This window comes from Patagioenas fasciata, chromosome 4 (genome assembly GCF_037038585.1).
Source record: "Patagioenas fasciata isolate bPatFas1 chromosome 4, bPatFas1.hap1, whole genome shotgun sequence".
NCBI lineage: Eukaryota > Metazoa > Chordata > Aves > Columbiformes > Columbidae > Patagioenas > Patagioenas fasciata.
The window spans coordinates 13,721,074-13,744,302 of NC_092523.1; the positions used below are offsets into that span (position 1 = coordinate 13,721,074).

The following is a 23,229-nucleotide window of genomic DNA, read 5'->3' on the forward strand; positions in this document are numbered from 1 at the left end:
GAGGTTGTACCATGTAGGGTGTTGGTCTCTTTTCCCAAGTGACAAACAATAGGATAAGAGGAAATGGCCTCAAGATGCACCAGGGGAGGTTTAGATTGGATATTAGGAAAAATTTATTCACTGAAAGGGTTATCAGACATTGGAACAGGCTGTCCAGGGAAGTGATGGAGTCACCATCCCTGGAGGGGTTTAATAGACATGTAGATGTGGTGCTTAGGGACATGGTTTAGTGCCAGTGTGAGGTTAATGATTGGATTCAATCTTCAGGATCTTTTCCAACCACAATGATTTTATGATTCTTCTATGAAGTTCCTCCTGATCTTTGTGAATGCTGGCATAATGCTTTGATGGGTCATCATGTTTGGGGCTGAGGGATAGGACATTAGTCATCCCAGAAATCGACTTTTCCTGCCAAATCTGTACCCACTTCTGAACAGCATTTAACGACAGCATCCTGCTTTGGTGTATAGCATATGTGTTACTGTGAGTATGTACATTTATATATAGAGAGAGGATAAAATGTGCAAGGAGAGGAAGGAAAAAGGATTTTAGATACCAGGCTTTTGAGGTGTGTTTCTACTTTTCATTTGTTTACTTAGTGAAACAAGATTAGTTTCTCTAATGTGTCTTGGGAAGGCCACGACAGCCATATTTTTAGGACACTGAGATTTTCACAGCTGGTATTTCCAGCTCCCATTGGGGAGGGTAGAAGCTGAACTTCATCATATAAAAGTGAAAGCAAAGCTCTGTTAAAATATAACTCAGTGGGTTCCTGCCTTTCTGTTCATTAATGACCAAAATCACTCCAATATTTTCCGCCATCCCTGTTGGTAGATATTTACTTCTCAAGAAAGAACAGTGACACTTTCTAAATGACAAGGCAATGTTTGCAGGCAAGGACACCCCCCTTGCTTTTGTTAAATCCAGCTAATGTCAGTGGAAGAGACAGACAGGATCTTGGGCATGCAGTCTTTTAATCAAGTCTGAAACTCAAGAAGCAATCTTCAAAGGACAGCTTATGCTGAGCTAAGAAGACTTGTTCTGACTTTAATTAGATATGTATCAGCCAGAACATCTCTAGAAGAAAAGGTATTCAGTATTCATGGCATACAAAGGATATGTGATGTGGTGGATTGGAAGAAGTGATGAGATATTTGTCTCCAATGGGAGAGAGTTCATTCTCTGTAGGACATGAAGATGGGAGAGGAGATGGAGCAGAGGGAGAATATGATCAATTATATTAAAAAAAACCCCTTGTATTGTGTTTGTAGTTTTAGTATCCAATAGTCTTAGACTTTCTTTCCAACATGTGAGGTGTGGTTTTGGTGCTACTATTGAATTAAAGGACTAAAAATGTCAAAGCCTTTGCCCTTTCTGTGCATAGCAGTAACTGAAACAGGGGTCGTAGTGTTCAGTCTTAGGGACTGAAAAATCTGTGATAGATAAGTTGTGCTTTTCAACGTATATTGATTGCCTATTTTAAAAAATATCATTCGGTCATTGCATTGCATAGTTGTAAAATTCTATATGATCCGTTGTGAAGTCTACCACATTAGATCGTCGTGGTAGAAACATCTGAAGAGGTCAGTTTGGTAAATAACTGGACTGGAATTAACAGAGAATTAGAATTTAACAGCTAGCGTGTTTAGATGTGACTGCATCTCTACAGCACTCATTTATGGTGCTCTTTTCAAAATGACTAGAGGAGGATGTCACTCCATACCTGGGTAATTGTTCTGTGAAGACAAGTACCTGAAGAGCGTTTGGACTGATATATGTATTTTTTTTTTCCCCTCCCATCCCTCATTACTATGATTTTAATTAGAAACAGCTCTTTGTTCATGTAAAACTAGCATGAAGTCCTTTATTGAAAGACAGTGATGTCTTTGTATCAAACAGTGCCTGTTTCAAACTGTTACACTTGTCTTTGTTTAATTGGACTTGCCAAGGTTTCTTAGAAGATGAAACTTCTATCAGTCCTCCTGTGAATCACTTTAACGTGCTGTCTCTGAGTATAAAAATCTCCCTTTTATGAGGAGGTGGAATAATATGCTAGTTGGATTCTGATATTTATTAACTTTTAAGTCTTTGAAACCTGGGAGAGAGCACTGAGAAGCACAGAATTTACAGATGTATGTACATGTGTCACTTTTACAATCATTCTGAAGTCTTTATTGAGCATGCAGGGTCTGTGCGTTTCGTAGCTGCTATGTAACTTTGAGAAATGTTGATACTTGTAAATTTGCTGTTAGAATTGAAGCATTTACTAATAATATACTACAAATCGAACATCGAAGAGGTTACTCAATTTGTATCTTACCGTAGCAAACTAATGCAGTTAGATATAGAAAGGGCAGTTTTTCCTCTGAGGCAGGGTTAGCTGCTGAGCTGCAGTCCAAGCACATGCGATTCAGCTGCCCTGAGTCCTTTTCACAATTTGTTGCTGACTCACTGGGTGACCTTGAGTAGATCTCTTCCCTTGGCATTTGCCCATTCCAAAGGAGAAGTACTAGCAATGACCTGTGGTGTTATTCTTGGATGATGAGTTCTGTGAAACTGCAGATTTGATGTAAATGATTTTTGTTTCATGTTTTATTAGCCTTATAATAAGCCCTGTGTGTTGGTAATAAAAAGGAAGATAGGGGTATATGTGTCAAGGGTCAGAAAGGAGGGAACTGGGATGGAGGGTTGATATGTAGATTGTAGATGAGGTTTTGAGTCACTTTGTCTTCGCATTTCTTGATTTTTAGAGTATATGCTAGTTGATCCTGCAACACTGATTCAAAGTTATTTAGATGTCTGTGTTTTAAAAGGCAGTAATAATAATAAATATAAAAGCTAGTGTTGTAACTTAAAAATAAATTTTCTCCCAACTTAATTTTGGTTCTATTTTCACTAGGTATGGCTTTTTGCATGCGTACATGTCTGTGCTTAGGAATACACATCATATGGAATTAGTAGCATTATGCTGGACTGTCGCCATAGTGGGTCTTTGACAACTTATCTACCCCTTCTTGACAGATAAGACTTGTTTTTGGTAGATACTGTTCTTTTTTTTTTTTTTTTTTCCACTAACTGTCCAAAAAATATTGAGTTACAAGGGTTTGACAAAAGAGCAGCCTCCAAAGCCAGGAATTTGTCTCAAATTAGTGGAAAAAATTAAGGAAAATACTGTATGATCCTACAAGGTCTTTATAACATTGTAAAGCAGAAGCTTATACTTTTCTAGTTGTTCACATGATACAGAGAGTTATTTTTGGAAGTTGAAACCTTTGCTTTTCTATCATGTGAAGGACATACAAGTACATGTAACTGTCTTATCGGTGACAGATATATGAGGAATCCTTGTTCAGGCTTTACTACAAAATCTCTAATATCTGAAATAGCAAAGAAGAAAGTCCATGAATAAGCTTATATTCCCTTTGAGGGCCAGTCTAACTGGTGATCTTACATCACCAATCTTGGTCACTTTATCAAAGTGGTAATGTATGCTGCGTGTGGGAGTGGGGAGGAAAAATAGCCTTGTAAAGCTTCATTATTCCACACTATGTCTTTGAGTAAGCTGTATAAGAGCAAGACAAAATAGCTTCAATTGCTGGGTCAGTCCAGGGCACAAAAAATGATGTTGAGCAGCTTGAAACTGATCTGGAACCAGACTGCTGCCAACAGAGAGCAATGGCACAACATCTCCATTCTTACCCCCTTTAAGAGGTGAGTTCATAAAGTCTGTGTGGGCTGAGCTCCCTGCTGGTGAACCACCAAGCAAACAGAGCAAGAGACATCAAGCCAAGGCATGAGAGTGGCACCAAACTGTATGTGGCTGGAAACTCCCCCAGATCTCTGTATCAGGCAGCAAAGACTGTATAGAAAGTTTGTCAAACTGTATTAATTTGTTCTTAAAAGTTATTGAGTAAACTCACTGGTATTTAAAACTGTATAAAGAAAAGAATATTCCACCTACCTTCTTAATGCGTTCAACGCTGCTCCTACTGAAGTGCCAAGAACACTGTTTTTTATCCTTTGCTCTAGATGATGTGGTATGGATGGTTGTATAAGACTTTGACATTCCTGTTACTCTTGCATTTATATAAATCCTATGGTAATATAAACATTAATGCTACATGAGTAGAAGGATAGTCTATTTTTGTAAGGTTTGAGGAGTCTAGGACCTGTTAGCTGTATGGAACCTATCTAGAAGGCAATTTGGTGTGAGAGAAGCAGTCTCAGAGGGGAGTCTCCAGGAAGCAGGTTGGCTTCTTTGGCAGACTTGGGAACAAAAAGAGCCCACAGACTTGTGTAAACAGCCTGAGAGATGTCACCAGTCTCAGCCTTCAGCAAGGAAATCTGAGTTGGGGAAAATATTTTATGATGAATGTTCCATTTTTTTTTTTTTTTAATTTTTTTTTAGTGTATGAAAAGGCTGGTTCTTACTGTGAATGAGACTCTGTAGTCTCTGGTCATGCCACTAAAAGTTTGTTGAATCTGTTTTTATAAAAAATACATAGAACATTAATGTGCTTGATATTTAATGAATACAGAATGTCATTCATACCTTTGATTATTAGTTAATTATTGGTAGTCTTTAAGGAGATAATTTCACATGCATAACTCTCCCCCACCCAATTTCTACTTCATCCTAGTCATCTTAATTACAGAAAAAGTTTTTGTATATCTTTATTACACATAAGAACTGTGTAACATAGAGAATATAGATTTGCCTACTTTTACACACAAAATCAACTGTGCCCTGCAGTTTGGATACCAGATTTTTCATGAAGTCTAGTAAATACTGTAATTAACTTATTTTCCAAGTGTATTTTATGGAGTTAAATTGACTGTACGTTCAAGTCACATTCACATTCTTCTGAAATAACCACTCAAGAATTCTTACTGCTTCCAACTTCAGGAAAATAAAAAAGAAAGAATAGGAAGATTTTTCTTTGCACTGACAATCCAATTAAAACAACAAGGTGGCAGGAAAGATATCAATTCCTGTGAAAGCACTGCTGCATGATGCATTGCCTACCAGCCATTTTTAGGCCTTCCATCTGGGAATTGTGGCAATATAGAACAGCACAGAAACTAACTTCAGTTGTTAGACCTATTTTTGGTAGTCCACCATTGTTGGCAGAAGTTTAAAGGAATCCCAAGGAGTGAATTGATGCTGGAATCCCAAAGCAGAAAGCTGTAATATAGAGGAGGCAGGAAAGTGAGTGACCGCTTTTATGTCTGTCATTGTTTAGAGTACACAAATAAAAATTCTGTCTTTCATCCAACAAAGACACATTTTGCAATAAAAACAGCAGATTAAAACAGATCAGGAAAGTTTCCATCAATGTTCCTGGTTGTCGTCGAAGAAGTGTTTGTAGGCAAGAACTTGCTTCTTATCACATCTTTGATTTCTACCATATCAACTTCCAGGATGATATTAAAAATAAGAAGTATTAGTAGGAAAAGTTCCTAAAGTCATTCTGTCTTCTCCTCTTTAGGTGTGTTCAGTATATAAGGGATGAAGATGGTGGTTGCACATTTTGCTAAGTGTGCATTGCTGAGAACATGTAGAATATTCTATAAATGTCATGTTGTGGTGTTTTCTTGCTGCTAAGTCTTTGTGTTGAAAGGAGATGCCACTGTGACATGTTCTGTGCTTTTTCTACCCTGGACCATGATGTAGTCGTCATGCTTTACATTGAAGATTCCACTTATATTGTCTTTGTTTCTGATGATTCTTTTAAATACCATGTTTTTCTATTTGCTTTTGGTGCAGCCACAGCAGAAGGCATCAGTTTTCTGGTTGTAATGTGGTATATTAGGTGGAAACTGATTGCGTAAAGGAGAGAGCAAGTGATGCATATTGGATGCAAGTGTCTGTTGCTGGTATATTCTGGCTGCTGACATGTCAAGCCCCATTCATGAAGGACTGCATCTGTGCTGCTTTATTTACGCACAAATAAATTCTTTGCTCTGCTGGAAACCCGAGGGTATCTGGTAACAAAGCAAATATTACATTATTGGAAATCAAAGACTAGAGGCACGAATGGAAAGATGCAATCTTCTTACATGTAATTTGTAAGCATGGCAAATACATGTCTTACTGACAAATTATAAATCAAATGAATACTATGGATATAAAGCTTTAAACTGGAAAGCAAGATATGGTAGTAAAATGTAATGGGTTTTTGGAAAGAAGTGTGGATTTTTTAATAGTTGAACATTTGGTGATAAGAAGGAACCCCTCCTCTCCCTCTTCCAACTGCTGATTAGAATAACTTCTGACAAAAAGCCAGTGCTAATGTACTTTCCTGTTACAAAGCATTTGCAAGCAAAATTTCTAGCAACTACTGCAGAGAACTCACAAATGTGCTCAGCACTGTATTCCCAAAAGAAGTGCCTTTTATTTGGGTCATCCTTGTCACTGCCTACCGTGCTTGTGCTTAGTCATTTTAAAATCAAAACACCTTGTTTCCAAAAGGTCTTCAAAATGTGGATCAGCTGTAGAAGGATATACAGAGGCTTTCTGAAATGTTGAGGGAAACTACTTTGCTGTTACCACATGCGAAGGATGTAGTTGTTTATTTTATTTAGTTTTTCTGCTCTGAAGATTAGAGCTGAACCCTGCTTGTTCCTGTTTGAGGTGTAGGAGACAGGAGGGAGGGTGATTTACTTACATACCTCTGTTGTATTGAAAAAGGAGTTGAGATTATTCCTTCACGATGCCCTCCCCTGCCCCGCCCCGATTTGTAGTCCTCAGACATTGCATGTATGGGATGTATGTGACATCACACAGTTACCAGGGGAACTGTCTCTAAAATAGCTAGTCTCTAAAAGAGATGTCTATCTTAGTAGGTTTGGGTTTTGTTTTGTGGTTTTATTTGTTTGTTTGTTTTGTTTTGTGTTGTTTAGTTTTTAAACCTTCTGCAAGGAGTACATTAAGAGTTCAAATGGATTAAGCTGTCCCATATGACTAGATCCAGCCAAAAATCTCTGAGAATCTGAGTGCTTCACCAATTATGGGAATCTAGAAGGTGGAGGTTGGCATCAGGGTTTACTCTCTTACCTTTAAATTTGTGTTGTTCTCAAGGTATAGTGCTACCTGACACAATGGAATAATGTGTGAGAAAAACAATTTTCACCAAAGATTCTATATATTTCAGTTTCTAATAAAAAACGAATGAACTTGGACACTTTGAGGCCTTTCATAACTATTTGGGAAGTGTTGACAGATTTGCAAGTCATTGTCATGTAAACAGAAATAAAACCTTCATTTTTATAACACTGAACTTTTGTCTAGAGAGCCATTACATAACAAAGCACATAACTGGATCAACGTACTTTATTTAGCATGTACTCCTGTAACTGCAGGGTATGAATATGTTGATAACTTTACTACATTGAGTGAAATTAGCCATTTATTAACCATAGGCTCATCTGTCAAATTATTTCTAGAATAGTTTTAGTTCTTTGAGGAATTGATGACATACATGGTGTATTTTGAGTTCTGAATGAATTTGAACAAGTGTGATTTATGTTCTGGTTTTTTTGTAGATTAAGAGATACATTTCCACAGCAACGGGTTTTCTTCTTTATCCTTCCCTTCTGCCATTAGAAGCAGATTCAGCTTAGTAGTTACTGGAAATGACAAATTAAGTATCCAATTATTTTAAGTTATTTTTCGTTACCATATCTCTTAAGGAACTGTACAGCTGAAGGATTATTGGGTTGTAGGTTTCCAGTGGTTGCTGGCAATTTGTTGTGAATAGCACTATAACAACTGGTAATAGCTGGCATAATTAAATGTTTCAGGTTTGCGATAGTTTCTGCAAAACTTATTGCCAATTAGTCATCTTTTTAATCTCACTGATATGCTATACCACTGAAACATCAATTTTAAAACTATATATGACTACATTACTTTTTTTTCTTATATATACTGTTATTGAAGTTGCAGGTTGTAGATCTATGTTCACCCTTCTTTCAAAACTTTTGTAAACAGTGTGCTCTTCACGTAGGGAAACCAACTGGCTAAAAATATTAAGATACTTTTAATTTCCAAATTTATGAGAAAATTTACATACAACTGTTAATGACTAGTTTTCTAGAATCTAAGAATCCTTTAAAAAGAGTTGGTATTGTGGAATGAATAGATCTGCTAAAATTTAAATACATTTTTAAATGTAGAAACCTTACCTGGATAACTTAGGAATTTGAAGGTGTCGTGTGGTGATATTTTTTTTAATAATGAGATTTATACTAAGCACATCTAGAAATAACTTTGTCCTAACTCTATTTTATTGTCTTCTTGTTGGTCTGATTGTTATTTTGACAAGTAAATTTCTGCTCTCTCTTAGATGTTTCTGCATTTACCTATTAATATGGCAGAAACTTCTATTTCCCTTTTAGTCAAATAGTTTCACATTGCTTCCTGAAGACCAGAAGAAAGCAACAAAATGTTTTATGTGGGATAACAAGATATGAGTATATATACAAAGAGAACAACTCCGAAAAGGTTGATGAAGATAGGGTGAAGTCAGACATATCTGACATCGTATAAAGTAGAGTCTCTTAGCCTCTCCCTCTCCCTGAGGAGGTTCATTACAATATAAATATATTCAATTCCTCTTTTCTAACCTTCTGTGCTCCTTGAAGATGCTGACTAAGCTGTTTCAGCACTTTGATCTGCTGCCATGATCTGGCCCTAGCTGTACTGTCATCCTCTTCAAAAGTGTTCCCTCACAGCAGAGGATTTGGCCCTAAGGAAATGAGTATGCACATTTTTTTCCCATTAAATACTGTCTAGATGGGTGCCTTGATTGAATGAATTAATTATTCCCTGAGGATTTAGCTTTTAAGCCACCAGCAACAGAATTGACTCTGTAGCATTTAACAAACTGCTAGAAATGAGCACAATATTTCCTAGCAAAGGAAACCATTTAGGAGTTATGTTTTTGGGACCAGTACCATTGAATGAAAGCCAGACATCTTTTAGATGAAGTACAGCTTTTTTGAAGACTTGAACCGTGTACACGGTAATGGATTTATCCATTATGTTTCAGTGCTGTTCAGATGGGGTATCGTGTCTGGCTTCCAACTCTCTTGCCCACAGGCCAGGGCCTTTGATCGGTTCTGTGTCATGTCTGTCAACCCTCTGCTTTGGAGACCATGGTATGGCCATGTCTGTGCTGAATGTTGTTGGAATTTGTCTGTCTTTCCTGTATCACTTTTACTCAATCTTTGACTTTAAGATGAAGGGCATGCCATAACAAGATTTGTTGCTTAGGAGACTATGCTCTGTTTTCTGTATTCCACAGTGTAAATAAAGGTGCTGTCATAGGTGTTTAGAGACTCTAGGAAAACTGAGGTAGATGATACTCACTAAGGAACTTGACTTCCTTTTACTTATTAAGCTTTCAGATTGTTATTTTTTATAAAGATAATTTTATTTCTGTAAATAGATTTTTCTGTGCATGGGAAATATTGATCCAAACTAACATGTAGTGCATATCAACACAAATTTGAAAGCTTCTTTTGTTTCCCCTTGTGATCAAAATATGTTGAAAAAATATCAAGAAATGTGAAGTGAAACAATATCAAGTCTTTGTGCATATCTTGATTTTTTTCTGTTTTTGTCATAATTACCTTCACTGTACAGGAGAGTTATACATAGATAGAATAATAGAATTCAGGTTTTCTGAAATTCCATCCTGTCCTCTTTTCTACAGGACATACGATAACTTCCTTATGTTGATGCATTTTTGGTATTTATAAAGATCCTTGGCAATGTCCAGTCTGTATGTGACAATTTGCAGGTAGCTGCCATGACAATTTAAACCTGTAGCCCCAAAACAGGTAACTTGTGTTGAAATGGAATACAATTTAGTGTTAGCTATGTAGAGTTGACAGTCTGGACTGACCTGGCTTAATTGTCAAGTACTTTAGCAGCTTTCATCCATGAGGACCATCTAGCAAAGAACACCATGAATTAGACACTGCATATGTCTTCTTGGTAGAAAGAAAATACCACACTTGTAATTTAGCATGATATCTTCTTCTGCTGCATTTTGTTACCCTGTGTAAATATTTTTTCATCACACTGCTACCATCAAAGCTGTTAATCAAATCTGATTTGGATTAACTATCTTCTTTTTTGTTTAACAGATGATGTCACTAATATTGCTCAGAAATCTCTCCTTGCTGATGAAAAAGAGAATGTGCCAACTGGAGTAGGAGTCGTGGTGTGGAAAGTCCTGGTACAAACATAGCTACTGACTTAGCTACTGGTGCTGCTCAGTCTTCAACTCTTTAAGTTAAAAGTCAACACAACTGCCTCAGAAGCCTGAAGACAAGAGAAAGGTACTGTGGATTGCCAGCATGTTGGTTGGGTAGGGAGAGAATAAATCTACGATATAGATATGATGTTATAAATTTATTAGAGACAATCTCACTTGAAGCTTCTAGTTTGATTTATTTATTTTTTTTGTACCGAACTTGACTTTAAATCCAACCAGATTTTTCAGGCAGTGAAGTAAAACAAAACTGTGCCAAGTTTTTTTCTTTGCTTTACTTTGCTTCTCTTTACATAGAGACTTTCTAAGTTCAGTGAATAAGTTTCTCGCCGATATGAACATTTTATTACTCGTGGTTTTTCTTCATTGATTTTGTAAGGCATTTCCCCCCACCATGGAATCTAAAATGTGAAGTACAGAATGTTTCCCAGTGTCTTATGTTTATCGTATGCTTGCTAACTTGACCACTGTCGTACTTCAGCTACATCTGTCACCATTAGTAAAGAAGAAAGGCTTTAATTGCTTTGGTCTCAGTTGGATGCTAAGCTGCTTTGACAGACTTTCCCAGCCTTCTGTTGACTTCTATGTGTTTATAGTATATAGTCTGGGTATTCAGGAGGAAGCTACATATGCTATGCATAAAAGAACACCACGGTATCTTGGGTGCTTCAAGGGGCCTTCTACTGTATGGTGAAAAGTAGTTGTTTCTGCATATTGGAGGAAGTATGGTAAGTGTGGCAGTTTAATGCAGTACCTAATTCCTGGCTTTTTCATCTTGCAGGAAAGCAGCAATAGCTTTAGGAAATATCCTTTCCCAGTGTATGTTTTGCAGTTCGTGTATTGAAATTGTTGCCCCTTTACTCATGAACCCTGCTGTTATATTGAATATAGTGCATAGTGAACACTTTCTATTTCTGAACAAAAGGATAAAATATGACCCTAAGTAAAGCAAGTGCTGTGGGAAATGACTGCTATGGAGTGTATGACTGTTACTGAAAACTTCATGAAGAAAGTAAAGGAAAAAATGTAGGGTACAGAACGTGCTTTAGGGCCCATGTGGGTAGTATTCAGTTGTCTTCTGTGACACTCAAATACAGCTGATAGTTCATTAATATCTTTGATTTTAATGCTTCAGATAATTTCATTATAGTGTAGTCATTATAAAGAGTGAAAAAATACTTTAAAATAATTTGTTGTTCCTTAATGTACTTAACTTCTACTATAGAGAAGAATTATAGTATATGAATTTGTTTTGGGGGTAACAGATAAACTAAGGTACCCCTAAATTCTCTTTTCTGTTATTGGGAAGGCAGTTCAGCCTTTACTGCTGACTGGGTTTAACTTTACGGTAAATGCACAAGGAGCTTCAGTCATAGATGTATCTAAAAAAACCCATTTCATATCTACTTAATAATAAGAAAAAGTAGATGATTCTGATTTTGAAAAGAATAAAAATGCTGAACTCTAAAACCAGATATTGAATATTATCATTTGGCTTTCTGCTAAGGTGAATGTGTTTTGTTTTTTAAATCTGAGATAAATGCTATGTAAAGATTCTCTTCTTTTGCCTGTTGTCCTTTAGTCTGTCCTGTTCCTATACATTCAAACAGTTGAATATAAATTAATAAATTGATTTAGATGGAATATTTTATTTAGCTGACTCTGCATAATGAAAATGAAATGCTCAAAACATGAGCACCTTTAACAAGTGGTATATTTTGGAAAGTCATTTTGTCATGTATAAATTATATATAAGGAGGTTTGCTACTCTCTGGAACTAGTTGATGGAAATCTGAGCAAAGGGATTTAATAATCCTCTGGATTGCTTATGCATGTTTGCCCAATGCTAGAGGAAACCACCCCCTTCACTATCTGGTCCCTATTTGTCTTATTTGATGAGTCATATTTCTTGCATTTTCATGTCTTATTTCTTTGTCTAGACCATTTCTGACATTTCCAAACTATCTCTTCAGAATGGTGATGTAAACCAAGACATTAATGCAGGAACAGTGCTGTTATGTCATGCAGATCTGTGCGGGCACTTCATTGTAGAGAAAGACTGGCTGCTTCTGCGAAAAATTAGGATTGATGAATTGTGTTGGGTATAAGACTGGGCATGTTTTTAAAATGGCTCTTTCTACATTTTGCTGACTGATCATGAGATTTTCCCCTCTTTAAATTGGCAGAAATTAAATTTAGATAAACTTTGAAATTACTTTTATGTTTCCATTATTTTTTCTTAACATCCTTCGAACAATCCATCTGTGCTGACTAATCATCTGTACAAATATTATTCATGGTCCCTGGATCTGTGATTACAGATCTATTACTATTCAAACACAGAAAAGAAGTACTAGAACCTGCTTGTGTCTGAATAGTTTCTCTTACTTGCAAATCTAACAAGGGAAGTAGTACATTTGGGTAGCTGTACAGCTGCTGGCAGAACTCCCACATGCGTTTTACCGTTAGATAAGACCGTGGCTGGTAATGGTCGTGTTGAGATAAGATAGGTAATGTTTCACTTAGTCATCTAAAAGGACTCATTCATGTGTTGAATGTTTACAAGAGGTGTTGAAAAGAAAACTAAACAAGCTCTTCTGACACTTTGGAAAGTTCGCTTGTGTATATAAGCCTTGCTGTCCAATATTAAGCATAACAGATCTTCAGGCTGTTATGAAGCTCCTTGTCTATTCATAAGTAGGTATGAATGGAAAAAGAAGGTATGAACTGTGAGAAATCTGTAGCCTACATGGTATGCATTCAAAAAATAGCAGTGAGACAATGTGAAGTTGGCACTTTTAACAATTCTTTAGGATACCGTCCTTGTAATACTTGGTGCTTTTTCTTGGTAAATAGGCTCTCTCATGGTTATGGGTGTCTTTCTAGCTTTTTGTTTGTTTTTCTGAGCTCTTCCAGTCAATTAATTTGTCAGTTCAATGGCTCTTCATGGTGTGTCATTAATATTCAATGGCTTTGATAATGTGATCTGATTATGGAAATATATGGAGGGTGTGGCGGCATTGTATCATTGTAGAAATATAGATTTCCAGGAGAAGAGTTTTGAAGAACACAAATTATCTTAACACCTGGAACTTATTCTTTCTGGAGGAAACCCATCCTGTGCACATATACACATATTTATACATGTTCATGTTGAATATACTGTAAGAATCTTTGTTTCACTAGTAGTCTTAAGCAACAATATATTTTAAAAGGCACATTTATGTGTTGCCAAATTATAGTCAGGTTGGGCAATAACAACTGATTTCAGGTTGTTGCTCAGTAGCTGCAGTTCTGCAACCAAATGCTGTAGAGTGGCATAATGTATTATTTTGAGCAAACTGCTTTATCTCAGGCTTTTGTTTCATTCATAGAGACCTTTCTGCTCCTCTTCCACTTTGTGTGATCTCTTTGCACTTACTCTATTTTATATGAAATTAGGAGTCATTATGACTGAAAAATGTCACATACTGCAATGCTCCCATCTCCCAGCTGAGTTCCCTTTGTATTCAGTGTGAACTGTGCTCTGAATCTGTGTCAAAAGCTAAACTTTAACACAAACCAGAAAGTCTATCTTGAGTTTGTGTGAAAATTTACTTCAAATGGAAATATAGTTGGTAGAATCGTATTTATTAACATTTCTTATTTAAAAATGTATTAGTAGCTCTTTTGTGCTTTGGTTATATCAGGAAACAGAAATGAGGAAAGCAAAATATGAGGAAAAATGAGCATCTCATAGGATCATATGAGTGAGTATAGAAATTAAATTGGATACAACAGAGCATGTTAGCAAATACAACCCACCATGATGAAGAAAAAACCCTTTCTGGTGAATATACTCTCTTGGGTCTGGATGGAACCGAGTAGCACAAATATACGTCATGACTGCAGAATCAACAGAGTTCTGATTTGTGTTGAAAAACTGCTTGCTCATCAAAGATGTTGATTTGAAGGTACATTATTTGCATGGGGTACCAGACAGTGTTGTTTTCAGGTACTGTCCTAAGTTCTGTTTTATTCACTTTCTGAAAGTATTTTATCTTGAAGAAACATATTTTGTAAACTCTGAAGTCTGAAACTTACTTCACTGGTTGAATCTCTGTGATCCTCTTTACCAGAATTATTTTTAGATGTTGAATCACTGTTTAGAGATTGTATCTAAGATGTATTAAGCATTTATTGTCTGGAAAAAACACCGTATTATCAAAACCAGAAGTGTTACTGGCTGCTGAAAGTTTATCATTACATTACCCTTGACTGTATTCCCCAGCCCTGAAAAGAGTACTAGTCCATGCTCCTGGAAGAATTCTCTCTATTTACAGTTTAGGAAAGGGAGATTAGAGAAGCTGATAATGCAAATCTGTTAGAGGTATGTATGTATAAGAGGGATTGCTACGTAGGCAGAGTGATGGGTTTTACAGGTGTACTCTGAAGCCAAGAACATCAAGTATGCAAATCTGTATTTAGTCCTGAAGGTGAACGAGATGGAAAATGTTGAAGGGAATCTGTATGTTTGTGGGGATCAGAATTAATTAAATCATTTGAATAGGAAGAAGTTTAAGTTTGATTAGTTGGAAACCCCTAAACACAATGCTGTGCAGGCTTAATAAGCTTCTTTACCACATCCCTGCTACCCTGTGCACTACTTGCTATTAAAATGCAGTAAAGTTTTGGTGAAGGAAATAAATTCTCATTAACTTAAGTGAAATTTATGTTACAATTAAGAAATGCAAAAGGGGGTCAGGTGAAGGAATATGTCGAGATGTAAATGACAAGTGTCCAATCTATAGCAGAGACATTTCTGTTGCTTCATTGAGGAGCTTGTGCTTCTTTATCGAGGAAATACTTTATTGCCTTCTTGTTGTTTCAGACAAGAGGTAGAAAGGAATGCAAAAAAGTTATAGTATTTTACTATTCTTCTGAACCTTACCCTGGTATTGTTTTGCTTTTGAGATCACTTGTACTTTATTCCCTCTGTTCAACAGTGGCAGTTGAATATTTCTGTGTTTTTCAGGAAACTGTGGGAAGCTGACTTCCCATCTTTCTCAAGTAAAAGAACTTGTGTTAAACTGCTTGGAAGAGTGCAGTTGTAACGATTTCCTGCACAAACACAATTTTATATTTCCCCTACCATACATGTAGTGATAGATACGTGAATTAATTTTTTAAGTTACTAGAAGTCAATGAAAGTGGAGCTGGAAAAGTGGATTATATTGCTGGTGGAGAGCTGTTTGCAGGTGTGGTGGATGTTGTTACAATCCAAGAAGAAAAGAGCAATTTGGTAGTAGAAAGGAAGTGGAGAATATATGAGCATTTCAATTAACTTGCAACAATCAATCTAAGGTGAAGGCCTGCATATCTCTAAGACAGCATCTAGTAATTTCCTGTCTTTAATCACTTACAACTTTGGGAAGTGTTAGTGAAGACCTTTATGAGGTACTGCTAGAAAAATAATAATATATGTTTGTAGTATAGCCATTTGAATTGATAATCCCTGGGGAGTAATGGATGTGGTCACACTTAAGGCCTCCTGGTTTTCACACTGTTCACTGAATCAGGCAGCATTTCATCAGTTTTCTTTTCCTGTGCAAAGGCAGGGTATGCAGATAATAACTAAATCTTGTGGGTAACTTTCAGCTTTCAACTTCTATTTTTTTTTTTATTTTTTTTTTCTTCTTCCTCTTCTGATATGCACTTTCCTTTCTTCTGTCTGTGTGAACTGGTGATTGTGAGGAACAAGCTTGGACAGACTCCCCAGGGTGCTGGAGAGTAATAGACAAACAGCAGATAGGACCCTTATTTAGGCTAATGTTAAGAAGTGCCCTACATCACTGAGAAGATTAGCTCTATTCCTTTATTAGAGCCTTCTTAAGCAGACTCCAGTCTGATAGTTCATTCGCCAGGATACATTCCACCACCACTCTCTTCCCTGCCTTCTTCATACTTTGGAAACCGGTAGTTAAAGTTGCTATAGCTGCTGCAGCTTTGCTGTTTAGGAGGTGAAAAATTGCAGTGCTACTGTCATAGCTGTGATAACATTAACCTTCATAACATTAACATTCAGAGATTCACCTAAAGTTTAGGAGATGATGTGTGGTATGGAAATAATAGTTCTTTTGGCAATACCTATTTCTGTATTTTTTCTGCTGTGTCTTCATTAAGACTAAGTGTGTCTGTAAAGTCACTGTCAACACCCTGACTTTTGAGGCTTCCCTCTGCCACCGCTTTTAGGGAATGAGGTGGGGAGACAAACAGATCTGAATACTAAAATGAATTCATAGCAGAAATTATATGAATATGAATATGTTTTTATACAACAATGCAAAGTTATGATTGCTACTCTGTCCTATTTACATGATATTCCAACTTAAATAAAGATTTTTTTGTCCATGGTCAAAGATGATCTACAGAATGATTTAGATCTTGCAGAAGACAGCCTTCTTTGCAGGCACCATGGGAAGAAGGAAGTTGTGTTCATAAGGAATGATGCATAAAAATCTTTCATCCAGCCACAGGGACTCCTGTAAGCTTTAGGTGACATATTTTGACCTCAACTTTACGTATTTCACAGTTTTGATACATATATGTGAATAAAAGTATTTTCTGCAAGTCTTCATGGTCACCACATTCAACTCTAACCATCTTCAGAAATCACATTGATGTTTCTGTTGGCTGACTTGCCAACAACCCTTCCAACAAGCCTGGCGCGGTTTGAATTGAATTTGCTGGCAGTTACCAGAAGAATATTTTATTGGTAGCCTTCTCACGGTGGTGAAGCATTTTCAGTTCATGGATATTGGAGGGTGGTTACACAAAGAAAGTCCTTAGTTCACCAAGTTTCTCCTCTGTGCTTTTCTTGTGCTTTTTCATGCTTGTCTGTGCCCTGTTTAAGCTGAGAAAGAAATGAAAGTTTGCCCCCAGGCTCTCGCTGTGTTAGTATCTAGCTGTGCATTTTACTGGCTGTGGTTTTAAGCTGCTGCACTGCTCCCTTATGGAATTGAGTGAATTGAGAGATGAGAGAGGCTATTGTCTGGCTGAAATATCCAGTTTAAATATTTTATCCCAGGTGATGCGCTTCCATCAGCTTGTACTGCAGAACCAGAGGGACTTAAACTCTTTTTACTCCAATGTACGTTTCATTCAGCAATACTTGAAATGCCAGCACTAGTTGGCTGATTTTCAGAGAACTGTTAGGAGAAAATTAACAGATATTGTGAGGGAACTGTAGTTTTGTGGGACACTGAATTTGATGGTTCCTGCCAACTAACAGTTGTAAACTCTTGATAGCTTCTCATAAGCCCCATTTCTTATAATCACTACCCAGGGTCTATCCTCAGAGTATCTTTAAAAGGTAGGCAAGCATAATACCTGTTTTTCTGAGAGATAAAGTGATTTGTTCAAGGTCATACAAGGAATCTGTGACGGAACTCTGGATGGAACCAAAATCCATCAAGCTTTCACCCAGTGTGTTCCTCACAAAATAGTATTATTATTATTATTATCCAGTTAAATGTGAATGTGGGGTGTCTTACTTCGAGTAAGCTGAAGTTGAGCAGGAGTCCTTGATAACGGCAGTCAAATGTAAATTTGGGGTCCTAAATTCCTGAGGGCAAGTTGACACTTTTTGAGGATTCTGTGACTCTTCAGAATTTAAGCAACAACTGTCAGGTCTGTAGTGTATGTATTTTGATCTCAGGAACCAAGGAACTTGGCTTTAAAAGTGGAGCATGATGGCATTTTATCAGTCCTCCTGTATTACTGGAATAGGCTGACATATTTGTTTTGGCTGAGAATCGTGATTTTAATTACAATATTTATTGAAGTCAAGCTACCCCTTGCTAGGTGAGGAGGTTTTTTCATTAACCTGCTCTGCGTTATATCTTTCTTTATTGTGCTGACTGATATGCTTGTGCTGCTCTGCACATAGTTGTGTAACTCTTCTGCAATAGGGCAGTAAGGTGGGAATGTGACCTGGCTGGTACAATACAAGGTAGCTTGCAGGTTTAGTACAGGTGATTGAATGCACACATGGATTATTGACATCAGAGACAGTGGAATCAAATCATGCCACCTCTGTTTGCTTCACTTTTCAGCTGGTAATTAGATCACATCCAGATATATCTTTTTCCTTCTTTACACCTACTTGACCTCTCATATCTATCCTATTGATTATAAAGTGAGTATTAGACTACCCCATTTTTTTTTCCCACTGATGTTCCACCTGTCTCTCAAGTTGTCAAATTTGGAACCTGAACCTCTCTCCCCAAGCCCAGCAGATGTCTTGCACATTTTCTACATAGCTGTCATCTCTGAATTTTTCATTTTTCCAGTTTCAGGTTTTAACTATTCTTGTCCTTTACAACAACAACAACAACAACAACAACAATAATAATAATAATAATAATAATAATAATAATGATCTATTAAAAAAATCAAAGGAACCTTCCAGCAAAAAATGGATAAATAATAAAACAAAAGCAGTCCTGTATAATCCAAAACCTAAATCGGGCAGGATGATTGATCTGTGGGTTGTCAGTGACAGTGTATACAGATATTGGAGTCTGTCTCTGTATTTGCCATTTATCTAAACCTAATTGGTAGGTGCAACATCTTGCACTTTCTTCCTGTTCCTGTTTTTACTCTTAAATACTGTGCTTTAAAGGGAATACTGCTCGTCAGTGAAAGCCTGGGGATTTCCCTTCGTCACCCCCAGGGTACCATCAGGAGAGCAGGAGGCTGGACATACCTTGTGCTAGACCACAGGCATCTTGTCAGGTCTCCTGCATGTGCTCAAAAGAAAGGACCTGGCGCAGAGATCAGAGGAACAGCTCCGCCTTGAGCTGCCTCTGGGGCTGCAGATAAACCAGCACCCAAAACGGCTCTTAGCTCTGTAACAGGACTGAGTTTGGAAGATTGTGGAGAAATGGCTTTGTTTTATTATTTTATTTGCAGTTGAACTTTGCCTTTTTGTACTATTTTTTTTTTTTTAATTTTATTTTGTGCCACAGGGCTCCTGTTTGTAGCAGTTTGTCTTTTAATATGGGTGGCAGAGTGATTTTAATGATTAATCCACAAAACAGAGGTACAAGTGAAACTGGGTAAATATTGGTAAAGGGTAACAATGCACTGAAGTCAGTGAATATTGGTTTATTTACTTTAAATGCCTGTGATCAAGCTCATCACTTTTCAAAAAGAGATTAAAATCAAAGTTTCTGTAATTCCTAATATATTAAAGTATTGTGTAGTGCAGAAAGGGAGTCAGAGAGTGCACCTGTGCAGGTTTTGAATGGGCCAGCCGAGCCAAAGGGTGTATGTCGAAACAGTGTTTTGGAGGAGATCTGGTTCACTGTGTATCCTGGGAGGCTGTAGTGGAGTCAATGCTTTCTACCACTTCTCTGCATGAAGACTATGTAATATTGTAAGGCAATCGCACTGCTCACTGAGCACTATGTTGATGTCTCCAAATGAACTGTGGTGTTGTGCAAACACATTTGTGGTGCTTTTTGTTCCCATCCCATTATGTGAATTTGTTATTTTGATTGTTCTCGGCTGTTCCAGTAGCTTTGACCTGAGTAGTTGTAGCAATTTGAGGAGATTATAAGTTCCAGGATATCAGACAGGGGTCTCATATCTGAGGTCAGCATCTTTGCACCCAAAGTATTGCATTTCTGTTGTTGCTTGGCAGTAGAAAAGTAGTGACAATTGTCTGTAGCAATAGTCCATTTGCAGTTATATTTTTGAACTGGTCCTTCAGTTGCCCTCCAATATAATCAATGAAATCAGAGACTTGTTGTTCCTTTAAATCCTTGTGGTGGGTTGACCCTGCCTGGACACTGAGTGCCATCCAAAGCTGCTCTGTCACTCCCCTCCTCAGCTGGACACATTAACCTGTGACTATTTAAGTTAAGGGCTAGCTTTTTTTAGGGTGGGCTGCTTATGTTCTTTGGCTAGAATGAGGCCATTAATGTACTGAATGCCATCCAATGGGCTACAGCAGTACCAATGAAAAGTAATTATTCCGTGTTATATGGCTGTCTGTAGTAAGTACACATAGGTTTGAGAGTGTGTACAGGTTTGTTTTTTTCTATTTTGTGGTATGCAGTGACTTGGAAATTTATTTTAGTTGTGTGTGTTTTAACAGATGCATACATGACAGAGGCAACCAATTAACTGAAGTGAAAGTGAATACGTTGGTGAAATTAATTCTGAAACTTGCCACACTCTAATTCTGTTAATTGCCCCGTGAGGATCTGGAAGGCAGTGATTTGTGATGGGAGGTTAAAACACGGATACTGGTTCCTGGGGGCAGTGCAAACTTTCTGAAAGACTGTGGAGATACATGATCTCAGCAGATCACTTTTCCTGAGATGCCGTTGGAAAAGATAATGGAAACAATTACTGTCCTTGGTGGAAGAGCTACCTGACTTTTACAAATACTCTGCTCATCCACGAAGTATCACTTGCTATGGAACCTTTTGAGTGAGGTGTCATAAAAGTGTAACTCATGGTACACTGGACTCTCTACAAAGCAAAGAAGTTGACTCTCTTCAAATGTGGTCAACAGGATTGTGTTGCTCTGAGCTCTTTCTGCAAAACTACAGTTGAAAATACTTAGAGCTTCCTGGTGGTTGCTTTCCACATAGTTTAGATGTATTAGGCATATTGTTATTAAAGCAGGAATGGCTCAGGACTGTAGCCTGTGAATCTGGAAAAATGAAAATGGAACTAGTAGTTAACAATAAAGATGGTTTTGTTTTTATTCACTAAAAAAAAATCACAAGTGACACAAGTGTTGCACTGTAGGGAAACCCTCGATTTCCCTAAGTGGGATAGGATTTAAAATAATCCTCAAAGGCTCTACTGTTTTAGAAATTGATCTATTTCTGTAGGTAGCTAATGAATGGGTATCTAAAATGTGACTTGTCTACAATACACTTAGAAAATGTATCTGATAATTTGTATTTGTATTTCTGGGCTGGGAAAAGTGTTATTTTACATCCTGCAGAGGTTTTGCTTTTATCCATTCAGTCACATTTTATCACATAGAACTGAGAACTGAAGCAAGAAATGTAGGTCATTTGAACCTTGTAAGAAATGCGCCTTGGGCATTGGGAGCTATGAACATTGTCTTTCCCACACAGTCACTGGTTGATTATGACTGGTTTATAAACTAGAACATAGGTGAAATGGCAGTTACTTCTGAAGTTAACATTGTACCTATGTCCCCTGCATTTACTCTTCTCAGGTGCTAGAGTAATCAAATTTATTTTAAACTTCTCGAGTATTCAGGATTGTGCCGTACTAAGAATGTGCTTAAATCTCATGTTTACAAGTATAATAAGAGTTGAGGGTAGCCTATAGTATGCTCTGCAGTAAGGTGTGTGTGTGTGTGCTTTGCTTGGTATTTCAGCTGAGATGACTCGTTAAAAACTTCACCTTCCTAAAATCCTGTTGAAGCTAAATAACACTGTTCAAGTCCGAATCAAGACTGGAGTGATGAATTTTGGATGACACCATTTAGTAAATTTTTCTTGTTACCATGTTATTTAACCATATTATTACTTGAGTTTGACTGTACTCAGTATTCCTGTGGATTACTGTTTATTACTGTTAGACTCACTCTCTAAAGGTATAACTCTCCAATTATTTTCATGTATTCAGTACAGAATCATGTTAAAAGAATTGCATTTCTTTAAATGGAGTTATTTTTCACCAGAAGCTATTAAGTTCCTTCTCTTCTTACTCTTCAATAATAAAAATTCTTAGATGCTACACTTTCACATTTTTTGCAGTAATTTTTTCTTTTTCTACTGCTGTGTTTTATTGGTATTTAAGATCTAGACGCATCAGAGAGCAATTCATGACTTCTATGCCTTTCTCACTAAAATCAGGGAAGAGATTGAAACAGCGAGAAAGTACATTCTTTGATTCTGTAAAGCAAATAGAAGAGAAGCTGAAAGTTATGATTGGAACATTGTTCAGCTGATTGGTTTTCCAGGTACCTTAGAAATTTAATGGATTTCCGAAAAGGTCTGACACAATAGAATAATAATTTATTAATCATGTTAAATGTTTTGATCTCTCGCATGTCAGTCCCTCAAACAGTCAAACAGTTGATTCAAATCCACTGAAGTTTATTTCTTTTGCTGTTGTTTATCTTGAATTACAAGTACCCCTATACCTATCAAGTAAAGTGAGACATTCGATGTGTTGCAGAGACTGCTGAAAAGGTGACTTGTGATTTGGAATCCATTACTCTTTCCTATCCTTTCTTTTTTTTTTTTTTTTTGTGAAATATGCAATGTATTCAGATGATCTTAAGATTTACAACAAGTGCATTGAACTCACAGTGCAGGAAGTGGCTATTTTTATTCATGGAGTGATTGTGGTGTGGTGGCTTCATTAACTTGCCTCTCAACTGACAATTGGCGAATTAATAAACACTTGGTTGAAACTTCTGAATCATGAAAGTGAAATTTTGTCAGAATAGAATATTTTTTCCTTTTTTTCTCACTGTATTTACAAGTATGTGGGTGTGGTGGCGAGTGGGTGTAGTGTGGTTTTTTTGGTCTGTGTTTTGTTTGTTTCTTTCTTTGTTTTTGTTTATCCTGACCTTTCTCCAAACAGTACAAGTGGATACTCAGCTAGAGGGGAATCTAGGCACTCACTCATTCTAACCCTTCCATTTGGGAATCAAGATGCATGCTCTTCTGTTGTAGACCTTGTGTGTCTGGGCTTTGCACCTCTCTGAGTATATAAAGAAGATTTGTGTTGCCATAGTTACTGCTTTTGAAGAAGTTGTATCTATGGAAGGGTGAAAATGGAGATATTTTTATGCCAAACAACACAAGTTGATGGGTTGTTTGGTTTGGGTGTGGTGTGTCGTTTATTTTTTTAATACCTGTAAAAGAAGAAGGTGAATTTCTTCATGTTCTTAGTCTAAACT

The 23,229-nt window shown here is 37.0% G+C and overlaps 1 protein-coding gene across 5 annotated transcripts in view; it reads left to right on the forward strand.

The window, feature by feature from the left end:
• The window catches only part of JAKMIP1 (janus kinase and microtubule interacting protein 1), a 230,294-nt gene that overhangs the window by 44,851 nt on the left and 162,214 nt on the right, over positions 1–23,229 (forward strand). For all 5 annotated transcript variants that reach the window (XM_071808566.1, XM_065836054.2, XM_071808567.1 and 2 more), the window contains one exon: positions 10,156–10,350. The gene's annotated coding sequence lies outside the window, so the exon portion shown is untranslated. The remainder of the gene's footprint in view (positions 1–10,155; positions 10,351–23,229) is intronic.